Source organism: Leuresthes tenuis, unplaced genomic scaffold (assembly GCF_036924035.1).
Source record: "Leuresthes tenuis unplaced genomic scaffold, fLeuTen1.0.hap1 SCAF_18, whole genome shotgun sequence".
Taxonomy (NCBI): domain Eukaryota; kingdom Metazoa; phylum Chordata; class Actinopteri; order Atheriniformes; family Atherinopsidae; genus Leuresthes; species Leuresthes tenuis.
In genome coordinates, this window is record NW_027325372.1 from 13,870,541 (window position 1) to 13,882,829 (window position 12,289).

Below are 12,289 nucleotides of genomic sequence, written 5' to 3' on the forward strand. Positions count from 1 at the left end.
CCTGCTGTGTGTGGCTGACATCCGTGGTCCAGTCAAAAATAATGAACTGGTTTAATTATCGCAGTAAGTCATGATTACCAGAAACTGTGATTCCAAACACAGTTTGTAGAAAAGTTCTGGATATACTGAAGTCCCCAAAACACAGAGAGTAAACATACCACTAATGGCAAAGGGAAAGAATTGAATCAACTTATTTTAAACCAAAAGTAGAGAGCTTAAACATATTTTCAAGCATTAGCAGATCCACTGAAACAAGCTGAGTGAGCTGCCCAAAATGTCTTGCAAACAGATAAAGCTGATCAATCTCCTCTCATTTTTTTGGTCCTCGACTTGTAGCTGTCAGTTTCAGAGCCTTCGTGTGAGACGTTACGCTATGACGTTATGAGCTTTGACCAAAACTTTAGAACCAAAACAGCAGTTTGTGCAAAGGTGAAACCCAAAGACAAATGCAACACATTTGTGTGGACAGACGATAACGTAGAGTTTCAGATAAATGCGACATTGCAGTATAGGGCGATGAAACCCAAGGAAAAAAGCATACAGGCACCATTGTGGTTAAGAGTTTTCAGCGTATGCTCATTAAGCAAAGCAGCTGTGGGCGTTGCAGCTGAAACCCCAAGTTTGTGGTGTGCACACAGCTACACTGAGCAGTGAGTTATTTAAAATGTTAACTTTGGAAAGCATTTTTAAAATTCTTAGTTTTTTATGACTAAAAACACCATTTGCAAGGAGAAGTTCAGATGCAGCAGGAACGGGTTTTTTTTTTTTTATATCTGCGTTAGGGTGGAAAGGTCCTTAATACTGTCCTTAAACACTTTCTCAATGCCATCGAAAGTCAGAGGTTAGTATCATGGGATTTTTTTTTTTTTGACCAGAGTCAAAAGGGCAAATCATTAAAGGGTTGATGCAAAAAAAGTCTGAAATGCATTAATGTATATATGCCCATTTTAAGTCTAAAAATAACTTCCCTTCCAGGTAAAGTTGTTTGGGGGAGCCCAACCATACAGCAGAAATGACAATAGTAAAAGAAAAGTTGATCAATTGCTGTGCTTGTGTGAATGAAGTTCTTGTAAAATCTGTTTTCACAACAGCTGTGGTGAAGTCACCACCACCTGGGGCAGGATTCCTCATCTGGTAACCAAGACAACAGAGATTAAAACTTTTGTAAAAACATATTGCAGTCAGTGGTGCCAGCACTTTTTTTTTTCTTTTTGTGAAAAGATCATGGTAACTTTTATGTATGCCTATGATCAGACTGAGCTAGAGTTAATAATGGTTTTGTAAGCTGTGGTTATTATCATTTGAATGTATCTCTGGTATATATTTTTACTGCAAAAAAAAAAAACAGTTCAACCAACTCCAGTGTGTGACATGTAGTATCTCAGACACTTGACTAAACATCTGCCACTCCAACTAATTCATTAATATCACCAAACATAGTTACTGAGCTCAATGAACTGTTAGAATTAAGGAGTGTGATACATTACAACAAGCTGTTGAAGATATGAGCTTGTGATGGAACTAGTCATATGCTGCTCTGACACCAGTACAATTAACTCTCTCACAAACCTTTTTGCCAAACAAGATTGCGCTGATCCTCAAAGAGCTAGAATCAGCAGCTCCCATTCAAAATGAATGACAGTGAAGCCACAAAGCAGCTCGTCAGCTCTGGAAGCAATGCCTTTTTATGACCCCATCCCCTATCCTTATCTCTGTGTTGAACCACTTTGGAGTTGATAAAGCTCGGGGATGAGTTGGATGGCTGTGATATTCCTGCCACATTCTTCTACATAAAGTTCATTGTGACCAGGGCTCTTTTCCTCTTCTCCCCCTCATCTTCCACTTTCTTTGCGCCTGTATTTTCTCTCACTCTCTTATCAAGCCCGGCAGAAGGAGACAGTGACTTGAATTAAGCGCTACTTGGAAGGGGGGGGTGCTGCTTGGAGCTGATAACAATACAAAATGGATTTTCTCAAACAGAGAAAAACAGCTGTCTCCATTATTTGAATGCTTCACCTTTCCCCGCTTCATTAATTGGCTCTTTGATCAGAGGCAGAGGTGCACAGTGACTGATAAGGAGTAGGTTATTAGTAAAGTAGCCCGAAGGACCGAGAGCCGGCCGTCCGTGGCGGGCTGCAGGAGATGAGATAAAGGCATAGTAATGCTGGTGTGAGTGAGTGCCGGTGAGTGATAGGGCTGTGCCGTCTGGCCCTCATGCTAACGCCGCCTGGCTCACGGGTGGTGGGAGAAAGAGTAGCAGCAGGACGGAGGGTGATATAGCTGCTAATGCAGGATTGTGATTCAGCTTGTGGGGGATAGAGCGTGGGATCTGACTCTATGACGGCTTGCTCATTTAAGTGGTAGATCTCTCTCTGCCTTCCAATCTGTTCATTCCTCTCTCACCCACTCCAACAAAATCAAACTGTGTGACAGGAATTTCCTCTGCGCGTTTTATATTGGCCCGATATGTGGTAAACGTTAGGTCTATGATAGCCTGCAAGGAGAAGAACTAGAGGCAGGGGGAAAATGACATTACCCCATCTAGAAAAGATGTGCAGCTCCTTTGATGTTGTGCTGAGCTAAATTTACTGCACTAAATCTGATGGAATTTCCATTATAAGCCTGTTTATGTATTTTCTCACATTCATGGACAAGGGACGATTGGCCACACTTCTCTGCAGAGGAAAGGAATCTTTAAGAAGTCCCTATCTTGTAATCCCCCCCCTACCCTTATAGCTTCCTCTCTCCCTCCCTCATTTTTAAAAAGATACGACTGGAGGGGACAAGCGGGGTATTTGTGCGTTGTAAAGCGTGGTAAGAAAAGAGGGGAAGTGTTGATATTAAATTACAGAACACAAGGTTATCTAGTTCCTGCACATGGTTAGGCTGCCCTGGGCCAAGGGTAATCTTCTAATAGCTTTCACAACGAATGACATTATTAAGGAACTGGGCCTCCATATGTGTCAGGCCTCTCTCTGTCTGCCTCTCTGTGAGACACACAGCAAAACAGTGGAGAAGAAAAAGAAAAATAGCAAATGAGACTAGGGGTAGAGATGAATTAACACAACTGGTGGAGGAGATAGGAGTTGAGGAACCAGAGATTGAGTGGAAGGGTGAGGAAGTTAGGGATAAAGAATATGAGGCTGAAATGCCCTCCTTTTATCAATGACATTTGAAAAAAAAAAAGAAAGAAAGAAAAAGCCCTGCAAATATCAGAGTTCTAAATGATTTATGACTCCCTGAAACCACTTTGATTCTCTCTTGATCTAAGGAGAGACCTGCATCCCAGTTGTATCAGAGCAGTCAGTCCAACAGAATAGGATGGGGAGAGTCCATTCAGTTAAAATAGAAAAAAAAAATCATACCAGTTACAGCACAAACACTTTTTAGCCAAACCACTCAACAGAGTAATGGCTCTTGTTTGTGATGTGCCCTCTGTTGGGTTGAGTTCATTGTTTGGGGGAGGAAGAAACTTTGGACAGAAAATAGCTTTAACTTTTTTTTGCGGGAGTCACTTCATAATATACTGTATATTGTATTACAAATGGCCTGTCTATAACAGGCAGTTAGATCGCACCTGTTATACCCATTTAACCTGTTTCCAAGATGAAATCCAACATTCAAATCCAAATCCAAAACTGTGTTAAATAAATCAGGAGCAGACATAGAGTTTAACCATATCAGCCCTCCTTCATTCATGTTGGTTTCTGTTGCCTGAGGAGATATTTGTCACACTGAATGGCAGTCTGACATAAACTAAGTTTAACTTTCACCACTGCCTATGATAGTGTCATCCAGCAGCATTCTACTTTCTGCTTCAACAAGGGACAAATTGTCATTACATGGCACAAACTATTTGAATTAATGGGTACCGCCATGCTCTTGTCACATTTGGTGCAAAAACGGCCATTAAGCGTTGCTATTTTATATTTAAAGAAATAAAACATACATGTATAATCTCAACACTGTCAACCAGAATAGTCCAGTTTGATTGCTACGGCATGTTGTTTTGTCAGATATTTCAGGGTTCTAAAACCTGATGATGATATTTTTCTTACTTAGCTTTGGTGCCTAAACTGTTTAAACAAACAGTGAGGGATTGTGCCACTTCCACCCCTCCAACCTCAATATAATAGAAAGTGACCTCAGTTCAAATACATCCCCATGGGGCATTTTGCTCATTCAAATGAATATGCACCCTCTCATGGTCATGTCAGCAACAACATTTTTCAAATGCTGTCCATGGCTATACTGTTGCTTTGTCAAAAGTATGTATTTTAGCACTAACCATGATTGCTTTCTAACCCCAACCATGTGTTGTTGATTTCTAAACCTAAGCAAGTGACGTTATTGGCTAAACCTAACCAAAAGTGACAGATGGTTAGCATTTTGTGTTGTGTTTACATGTAACCAAGGAACCCTGCAAAATAGTTTCCATTAGGGATGTTATATAGTGTGTGTTATTAAGTAAAGGTCACCCAGAAGGGAAAAACACATTGTCATAAGCTGGTGTTGAACTTGTGACATGAATCAATGAATGATTAAAAGCCCTGAACATTACCTTGCCATCCAATCTCCTCCTCCTTACACCTTATGAAAATATTGTGGCTTGTTGAAGAAAAATCCATGCAAATATCTTATGTGGAAATGTTCATACGGATCATATTTCCTACTTGTAAAGGTTGTACTTTACAGGATTCCACTGTGGGTCATTAGGATATGAACAAACAACTGATATGATTGTTTCAGTTGGAGGACTTATGTGTCAAAAAAACAGAAAAATGCCAATTTGTCACACACTGATGTCATACAGTATATGATCAGTGATGTCTGTATGCAAACATTTTACTTTGTGACTGAGTATGTAGATATGAGAGGGAGCACCCTGCCCTCGTGTCTCACCATCACTACATTGTGTTCAGGCCAAGCACAATGTGGCAAACGTTGTCAAGTAATGGCCACCGTACACTTCCCAGCAGATGAAGTGGAGGAAAAAATATGCAAAGCTTCCTTATTACCCCAGGGGATAATAAAAACTCAGCAAAATAATTCAAAATCTCATTCAATGGAAGAAAAAAGAAAAAAAACGTTTTTCTTTTCATTACACTCAATCCCCCCTCCTCCTCCAAAACCATGGCAGTGTCCTGCACTCCAAAGTTTAGTTGTTACATTTCAAACAGCCAACTTTTTTCCCCTTCAAATGAAAGTATACATAGCTCCCAATCATATCCCACAATGCAAACGGTGAATCTTACAAAGTTCTTGCGCCAAATCAGATTACAAACTATAGTTCTCCTTATCGAAACTAGCTCAAAAGTCATTTTAAAATGGAAATGGCTGCCCTTTTTGCAGTGCTTGTAGTGCTGTCTGAGGGCTCCCCTTGACATTTCCAAATCCTCATTGAACTGTGCAGGATAAACAAGCAATTTAACTTCAAAAACTGGCACACCTTCATTCATCAGCTCTGCAATCTCACAGCGACTAACCTCTTAGAATCTAAGTATGTCTCTGAAGCTCCGTATTTGACATTGACTTCATGGTGTGTCTAAGTACACGTTATTACGACTATGCAAGTGAGTGTGTGCATTTGTGTGTGGATGAGTGTTTAAGTGCCAAAATGAACATCTTGCTATGATATGAAGTCAGGAGGTCTCTTCCCAAGCAGGCAGTCAGTGAAGAGGAGGTGATTGATGGCTAATGAGGGCTGAACGAGGAGCTGAGGCCAAACACACAGTATACTGCCTACTGTGGCTTTACCGCATGATGGATGGCACACTGAGATACAGTATCCACAGATACACATGATACTGTTCAAAGTGTGTGCAGTATGCTTTCTTGTGTGGTCTGACTCTAAGTGTTGCTGTAAGTCATTGAGACTGATCCAAGAACAGCTTATTATGACACACAGTGGGACATCACAGTCCATCAGTCACCTTGAACCCCACCGTCTTCCGGCTTGTTGAATCCATCCCAGATCACTCAAATACGGCACAGACCTCACCTATAGAAGCAGCACGAAGTCTCATATAAACCCTGCAACATATGGATAGCGTGGAAATTGTGCTTTATTCTCCAAGTTAATTTGATCAGCGATTAATTGGTCTGTATGGAGTTGATTAACCTTGACTGAGTTGTTTTAACTTCCAAGAAAACAAAAGTGCACATCCATGCCTTAAATACGTGTAATCAGGTACAATATTACCAGTAAGAAAATAATCAATAAGTAGCTATTATTGGCAAATAATTCTTAGAAAAACTGATCAAAATTATTCTTTTCAAATATAATGGTTTCAAATGGTTACATGTAAACACAACACAAAATGCTAACCATCTGTCATATGGATTTACATATGGATTTACATAAACACTAAATAAAGAGATCAGACGGATTTACAAAAGAGCATTTCTGCTCTCCTTTAACTGATGCCGCATCATATTACATTTTTCTACCGTCTGGAGTATGAAGCTTTTACTTGTGGGAGAAAGGTGAACGTAAGCAAAACTTCCAAATGACTCAATTGTCAATAATAGAATTCTTCACAATAATTGTGTGGTGCATTGCCCGAGGACAGATGGTGACCACATTTCAGTTCCTCTTGCACTGGGCAAACGTGCACAGGTAGAACTTTTATTCCAACAGCCCAGTCGTACCAGAAAGCATGTGGACAAATTGTCCAACGTAGCGGTGGCACAATTCATGGTTGCAAACAGTGTGATGGCTATGTAGAACTTGGCTGTCAGTTTCTGTTAATTTTTTAAGATCAAGATCTAAATATGTACAATAATCATCAGAAACTTTTGACTCCTATACCTAACTATTCACAGGAGAAGGGAAAGAGAAAAGAAAAGAATTACAGCTGGGAGGGAAGTAGAAAAATGTCACACTAACGATCTCTTGCATGAAGTTTTTTTTACCTAAAAGAAGAACAACAAGACCTGTAAAGTGGACGTCATCATGTAGGAATATGTGACCTTTGATAAAAGCTGGGCTCACCATCATAACGGCATCAGCGATTAGTTTTGTTGTCTGGGCAGACCACGAGTAGCCATTAGCATCCAAAGCACTCCAGAGGAAATTTATAACTAGTTCCTGAACATCCTTTACATCGCCTGGCCCTGCTTCCATCCACCCTGCCTCTCCATCCCTTCTCACCCAACACCCTCTGACTGGCTTCTCCAGCTGTTATGCACCTGGAAGCTGGCCGAGAGGAGAAATGGGGACACACGCCATCCATCTTTCTGAGAGAGCAGATGTGGTGTGTGGGTGTGTGTGTTGGGAGCAGAAAGGCACGGTTGGAGATGAGCTGCAAATTAAACTAAATGACAAGGTTTTAACTCGGTACTACTGCACTGTCCCTACATTTAATGGAGGTTTTCAATCCAAAATATACGTCATGACTTGACAAATAAAACAGGCAAGGTATGACAGAATGCTAAAGCAGTATTCACCTCCAGTTTAAGTAATATGAATGATTAATATTAGTAGTATAACATGCAGAAAATGTCCAACTCAACACTAACTTGAAATCAAACTGAACGTATTGTCTCAAATTCAGGCCTTAGATCCTGTTGCCTGCAAAAGACATAAAATAACAGTTAAGGCAAACTGGACTATCCTGTTGACATCCAAATATTTTGAATAAGATAATGTTAGCCACCTGGACTGTCTCGCAGGGCGCAGCAAGCCTGTTTCCAAAAGACTTGCGAGGCCATGAGAATGTAAATAAAAACATCATGGAATGATTTGCACATAATTCAAGCCAAGTTTTTTATTGTAAATAGAACATGTCAAATGTTGAGACTAAGAAAGGATATTGTTTGTATAGTTTTCAATGTGCTCAAATGTTTTCCAAAATGTTGACACATAAATAACCAAAAGATATTAAAAAATCTTTTTTAAAAAGACACTGATTAACCTTCTCAAATTCTGAGCATTTGTCCTAAAATGATAGTTTTCACCAATTCTGGAGATATTTGCTTCCTAAAAGAGAAATTTCCAACATCATGCACTGTATTACCTCTATTTGTCGTGACTGTTGTGAAAAAAAAAGCTTTAAAAGTTGCCAAAAGCTGAAAAGCATGATAAGGCTATTGAAATATTAATAGTTGAATACTTGATGAGGTTGTCTCTGTGGACAATACAAGATTAAGCTATTTCAGAGCTATACATTAATAAAACCATTAAAAGCGATAGAAGCACTGCAGGGATGTCAACCAAACATCTTAATTAAAAGCAATTTATTCGTGAAGGGCTTGTTTGTGAAATCAATTTTTCATTCTAAATGTCACATTGCTCCAAGTTTTGCAATGCAGATTGGCTGAGATATGCTGTTGAAATATACATGGGGACTTCTTTGCTCTCCCATGGCACAAGCATTTGATTGGTTTAAGAATGAAGGAAGATGGATAGAGATTGTCCGGGGTTAGTCGTCAGGGGAGCAGGAGAGGTTGCAAACGTTGTTCTTTATCTGCATGAAATGTCTCAAATCAGAAATGGCAGGTCCCATATGGATTTGAATCCAGACGCAAGCGGCATTCTAAATAACAATGCACGCGCAGGGAGAGACTTTCAGAGAGGACTTGGAGAGCAGTAAAACAGGAATTCTCTAACAAAGACATATCTGTTGTTGCAGTAAGCGTGTGTAAGGTGTCTGAAAGCAGATTTTGATCAATATGGGTTTAAACAGTCTGTTTGAATGTACATTAAGATGAATAAGCCGTTGGCATTTTTCATTTGAATATGAGATTTGGTCAAAAGCGAACAGGTTTTTTTCAGCAACTATTTCAGCATGTTGCTTTAACGTTCACCTTTAGCCCATATTTCATGCTCAGAAAAACTCAAATATTATAGAGCAGAGCTTATCATTGTTGGAACCAATATACATGTCCAAAGCTACCCAGTCAAATGTATACTACAGCTGTCCATTAATCATACTGAAAAGGTTAAAGAAGTTCTTATTTACACAAATGTGTACTACTGCTCGCATTCCTGAAATCTTCTTAGTGACAGCTCATAGTCTATATGATGCTATATAACGGAAATTTCTCACGAAAAAACAAATCAGTTTAGTTTTTACTCCAGAGTTCGCCGAATACGGTTTCACTTTGAAGAAATACCTTCGCACTTATCACTATCACCTCTCTTTGAGAAAAATGTTTTCACTTCTAACAGAATCAACTGACGTCCAACTGACGTCCACTTGAATTGGAAAAAAAAAGCAGCAATCCGTGCAGTTAATTTGCAGATGAAATCATGATATGGATGCATAAACTGTTAAAGCCAAAGGGACTTTCAGGAGGGGCTGTAGGAGAACCTACCGTTAAGTGAATACTGGACTTGATGGGAAGCAAGAAACGGAACTCCTGTGGCTTGTTTGTTTTACTCTGTTTCTGCTGAGCTGAGTATACGACATTAGATGTTTGCAGCATAGTGGGTGTTTTAGACTCAGCTCAATGGGAAATCAAGTCATAGTGAACCAGAGTTACGTTGCTACTTAGATGTGTTCAGAGCTATGTTCTTTTCATTTTTCCATATGCATTTGGGCATGGCACACTATTTAAATCACCAGTTTTTCTTCTATAGCCTTAGGATGTGATATCAAGCATTTTCAAATGCCTCAAATTACATGCCTTTTTCACTACAAACTGTTTATCTGATAAAGGGGAGAAGCACGAAAATGTTGCAAATTAATGTTTTATTGCAGGATGCATATTTTTTTTTAACCGTCTGTTTTACATCAATCTGCACAAATTGAAAAAGGCATACATTCAAAACCATATTTCATTAAAATTTATGTAATATTTTGTTTAATGATTGTTATGTTCCCTCCTAAAACAGGCCTACTTGTCAAGTCAGTTTTTGGCACTTAAACTAAACCATCATTTCACAGCAGTATATCTCCTGACATGTACCCATATACGCCACTATATGAGTCCAGCAACTCACTGCATCCCTGGATCAGGGCTTTGCAAATTAACATAAGGGTGAAGGCTTCATATAAAATACAGCTCTATGTTGGTAGGCTACAATTGTCTGCTGTTACTGGTTAACAGAATTCAGTAAATGTTTATTTACATTAAATCGATTTAATGTACAGTCATCAAATACAGTAAGACACTGTTGTAAATCTATTGTAAATGTCTAGCAATTGATGACAGTATACTAATTGTCCGTGTATTTGCCAAAAGCTGTTTATTGCCGCAATCATGAGTATTGTACTTTAAAATCCAAACTGTCAATAATGCCGTTGCTATTAGCAGGTCAAACTAAGTCTAATGTACAGCACTGAGGCAGAATGCATGAGATCAGTCTGAAGTGTGAATATTATATGTGACAGCATTAGATGTTTGCTCGATGAGTTCACTGAGCTTACACACAGGCCAAAGTCCCATGCAATTAAAAACCAAGAGGAAAACAGCATGTTTTCCTAAACAAGGAGTCCTAACCTCCTGTGTAGTAATTAAAGACACAGACATCTGAAGCACATCTGAAAAATAAATCGACCAAGTCACACAACTTTTCCTCTGCTCTTTACCAAACACACACACCACAGTGCACTGCTTTCACAGTTTTATCACAACTTAAGATCACTTCAGTACACCACTTTAACTTTGCTCCAAATGGTAATACCTGGACAACGAGATCAATTTAGATCCCATTGTATCCTGATTCCACTTCATCTCCTCTACACAGAGGTGGAACTCCATCAGTGTGAGGCTGCATTAGGTCAAATAGTTGCTGATAAACCATCATGAAACTATTTTCTCCCACAGACCCGTCTGGCTTTCTCCTTTCTCTGACATCTTGGATTCATTTTGTCTTTGCCGCTCGTCTTTCTCAGCAGTTCTTCTCTCTTCGGTAGCATCTTGTATTCATCATCCGATATGCTGATTTCTTTCTAACTGTCGTCTTATCAAATGGTATCTTGCATTTATCAATCCAGCACTCACTGGTCCAACATGTGGGATTCATCTATCCTTCATCACTTCCCTCTACAACAAATGTTTGACCAAGCTGTTCCCCACTGTATTATTCAGCGCTGTGTGTGAGCTGGTGTCAACAGAAATGTACGGCTGACATGATGCATTGGCTCCGTTTAATTATAGAGATACTGAATAAATATTTACAGATGGCTAATCTGTCTTCTTCAAGATGAATCCACAAGTGTGATTTATGAACTGTCAGTTAATGCAGAAAAAAAAAAAAAAAACGTCTGTCATTTCTTTATGAAGGCCGAATATAATACACAACATGTTTCATAACTGCTCAGGTCCAGAACGCTGCATTCAAGGAGCTGCTGGCTGCTGGATGGATTTTTCTCTGACTTGAATCAGGTTCTTGAGACAGCATTAACCTATGGCGGTACTGCCATGTTATTACTTTGAAAAGCTGCCAGGCCTGGTGAGATATGTGGACCTACAGGCAAAGTAGAGGAATATATTAAGGTTTTAAAGCTGTAATATAAGCCCACTCAACCCGCTTAGGATTCCATTTGAACCTGACCTGAACTTTATTGCAATAATATGTCACAATAACCCCGATTACAATAAATGACTGCAAAGTGATGGTTATTTCAGAGCGGAATTGAACGTGTTAGGCGACATCAGATTAGAATGGCTGTCGTATCTAAACTGTATTTCTATTACTTCATGAATAACTTTAAACAAAATAGGTTCTGTGATCTGGTTTAGGACGGGAATATTAAAATAAATTAAACCTGATCTAATTTGAGTTAGAGGGAATTAGATCCAGATTTTTTGGCTGAGATTGAAATCATTTAGCATCGTTATGCGTATACCAGACCTTCACATACAAGGCTTTCATGTCTTCAAAAAGCATGGCTTGGGGTTAATGGCCAGTTAAGTAAATAGAAGCAATTACAGTACGTGTCAACCAATCCTGACGCACACACATGTAGGTACATCAAAATAAAAATCAAGAAAACCTGGAAAAAAATGCTTCACACTGTATATTACTGTCTACACAATAACACATGCTATATGTGAACATATCCACATATAAACCCATTTTAGTACCTTTAGTGGAACAGTGTTCAAACTGTTGCAAAACTTTCCATTTGCAGCTTGACTCACGTGCCAAATTTGTTTTCAAGCAGCAAAACTGGAGAAGCATAAAGTTAAAAAATTCATGCTGATGCAGTCCAGCTCCGCAGTTTGTAAATGACATTTATGCGAGCTCTGAGGGGGAGAGCGTTGTGTATCGCTGTGTTGCGCGTGAGTTCTACCTCTGCTCCTGGGAGAGAGGTACAGTAAAAACACATTAAGCATT